Source organism: Fundulus heteroclitus, chromosome 7 (assembly GCF_011125445.2).
Source record: "Fundulus heteroclitus isolate FHET01 chromosome 7, MU-UCD_Fhet_4.1, whole genome shotgun sequence".
In the NCBI taxonomy this organism is placed as follows: domain Eukaryota; kingdom Metazoa; phylum Chordata; class Actinopteri; order Cyprinodontiformes; family Fundulidae; genus Fundulus; species Fundulus heteroclitus.
The window spans coordinates 20,907,036-20,910,140 of NC_046367.1; the positions used below are offsets into that span (position 1 = coordinate 20,907,036).

Sequence of the window (3,105 nt, forward strand, 5' to 3'; positions counted from 1 at the left end):
TTTGGAGAGGTCAGTCCTTTACAAGCTACATTAGCCAGAGGAGTATATGAAATATTGATTAGATGTCTTTAGAGACCGATAATTAACATGCACCACTGTTTTTTGTTTTTTTAGCTAAATAAATCAATTAGTTTTCATAAAATGATTACACAAGCACACATTTTAAAAACAAAAACATTCAGTTTAATTAATCCACCGTTAATAGTGACACAGAAAACTGAAATGTTACCTTTAATGGATGCGAGCGCCATCTGGTGGACGAATATACACATTACAAATGAATAGCTGGAAGTCCAACAGGAAATCTAAGCATAAAGTTAGTTTACGTAAAGATAAATGTCAAAACATTTATAAACTGTTCCTTATATTAACAATAAATATTCCTCTTTTTTTTTTTCCTGTTTATGTAAACCATCCCTCTCTTTTTGTCTTAACCTCGCTCGTTCTACTTGTTAAAAGGATACCCATAAACCCGCATGAGCTGATGCTGGAAGAAACCAGGAACACAATCACTGTCCCGGCCTCGTTCATGCTCCGAATGTTGGCGTCCCTCAATCACATCAGATCAGGTAAACCTCGTCACGCAGCGAGAGCCTCGAAGTCTCGCCGTTTTTGTCCTTCATATCAACTTTTATTCCTTCTGCTTGTTGTAGATCGGCTGGAGGGCGATCGATCTGAAGGATCCGGTCAGGAAAACGAGGAGGAGCAGTAGCCAAGCTGGGGTTTTATTTTCATGAAAAAAAAGAAAGAAAAAAAAAAAACTTTTGTTGTTGCTGTATAGCACTTGCAAAGAGTTCCCCGAGATTTGTACTAGTGTAGAATACTTCCTTTTGGACATTAGTGTCATTTCTAGGCCCTTGTGTTTTTTTTTTCTTTTTGTTTTGTTTGTTTTTTTGTTTGTTGTTTTTCCTTTTTTTTTTTTTTTTTTAAAGAACTTTCTTACCATTTCTGTACGAGGATAAACTACACCTGTGTGACTGCAAAAGGACGCCAGTATGCGTATATAAAAGTGTATGTGTAGAGTGCTAATAATAACAGCGGCTGGTGTGAGAGGATGTTAAAGTGCAATATTATTTCTGTCTGGAGAAGGTGGGTTTGATCAGTGTTAATGTTTGACATTTTTGAACTTGTAGCAATGAAATGTCGACGTGCTGCGCGGCACTTAAAAGCATGTGAATACAGACTTTAATTAAACACAAAGGCTTTATTTCTGGTGTTTTTACAAGAGTTTTGGACAGAGAGGACTGATCAGGGATGGAAAACTGTAGACGGCAGCTGATCTGGACTGAACAGAGCATCTGTTGAGGTTTTTTTTTTCCCTTGCAGCGGGTATTTTAGCAGCCGTCTCTCTGGCTTTTCTAGAAAAGTCTCTCCTTCTCCAGTGGGGGAAATGTATGTTTGTTTTAATACTTAATGATTTGTGTTTTAAATAAAAGAGTTTGGGAAGCGTTTTACTTTGGAAAAATTCTAAAGAACCTGTGCTAACGATGGAGCGTCAAGCTTTTGTGAGCCATAGAGCTAGCATAGCCAAACAAATGCTAATTAAACCGAGGTGTCACATCAGTCGGATAAATTTCAAACGGCAACATGTGAATGCTTTTGATTTTGTTGGTGAAAAAAATTTCAAAATCCTTGTTTTTGTGCAAAAGCAACAAAAAAATCTGCATTGTTTCATCTAAACGTTTAGCTTGATTAGGAAGACGCTCACTGCAACATTGCCACCTCTGCTAAAGATGTATGTATTATTGCAGCAGCATAATCTGCGTATAATTGAAGGATTAAGTTTAATTTGTGTTTTAGGTTAATCTGTATCTGAGAACGTCTGATCACCATGACTTTTGCCACCTCATGGTCAGAAAGTGGCATTTTGGGGTCAGTAGGTATCCATAACAACTTTATACTCTCCCTATATGCCAGGAATAAAAGGCCTTTTCTGTCCTACTATCCCAAAATTGAACAAAAAATTTAACTGGGACTGTGTGCTTTTGTCAGATGAGATCAAGATTGAGCTTTTTTTTATTTTATTTTATTTTTTTTTTAAAGCAAATGCACCAGTACGATTCGGTATGAAACAGTCACATCCACTGTTAAAGGAGCAATAAATAAGAAATTTACTGCTAAATTAGCCAAGCTCATTCTCATTTGTCAGCCAGGATGGAAGTAACATTCTCTATCAACAATGGGTCTCCTCTATCAATTCCAAATTAGAGATACTGTCTGGAAAGACTTTGGTGCAGTGTGTAGCCCGTGTTTACTTCCTGGTTCCTGCGCCAATCAGATGAGAGGTCCCAAGGTTGCCAAAACAGAGCGCAGCATTTGGCATTTTATTTTGGCGAAAAGAGCAGCAGCCTGCTAACATGGAAGCCAGTAAGAGAACCGGACCAGAAATCGAACAGAATACAACATCCTATACCTATCCTGTGGAAGTAAAAATACAGTGGGGTTTCACACCAGCACCTCACCGTTTAGAAACGGTATATTAGATTATCAGAGACAGGCTGTTGTACCAGTTTGAGCCACTAGGTGTCAAGATTACTTATTGTTCCTTTAAAGCGTGGTGGAGGATCTGTGATGCTGTGTGCCTGTTTCTCTTAGTATCCTGGGAATATTGTCAAAAGCATTTAATCAAGCATTCTTTGAAGTAACGTTTCAAATGAAAATCTGATGAACTTCTTCAGAAATCAGAAAATAGTTTAATCAAGTTTTTTTTCTTTTGTCTAAAACGTAACCATCCTTTATGGTGATCTCAGGTCAGAGGCTCCTCCCTCTGAGTGAACAACCACTGTGCTGGTAGTCAGACAGCTTGGACAACAGGGCTACCACTTGTGGTGGCACAAGAGATTTGAGTTGAATAAAAATGCTTCTCAGCACATTTTCCTCTTAAATAAAATTTGCTTAAATGAAAGTTTAGGTTTATTTAAAACATTTTCATTGTGGGATTACACCTCAGCTATAAAATGTGTTTATGCTAAGGTTGGTTTGTTTTGACGCATCTTTATCAGGTGAGCCAACAGATCTGCCCTCCTATCTGCTTCTAAGAAGGATCACACCTGATTTTAAAAATGAACAAGACAAGATATTTAAGCACACAATGCTGTATTAGGG

General features: G+C 37.7%; 1 long non-coding RNA gene across 1 annotated transcript; it reads left to right on the plus strand.

Annotated features, from left to right (window-relative positions):
• Positions 1-481: 481 nt before the first annotated feature.
• On the plus strand, positions 482-758 carry LOC118563711. Its single transcript, XR_004931373.1, has 2 exons — positions 482-569; positions 654-758. It is a non-coding gene; the product is annotated as an uncharacterized LOC118563711 (long non-coding RNA).
• The last annotated feature ends 2,347 nt before the right edge of the window (positions 759-3,105 follow it).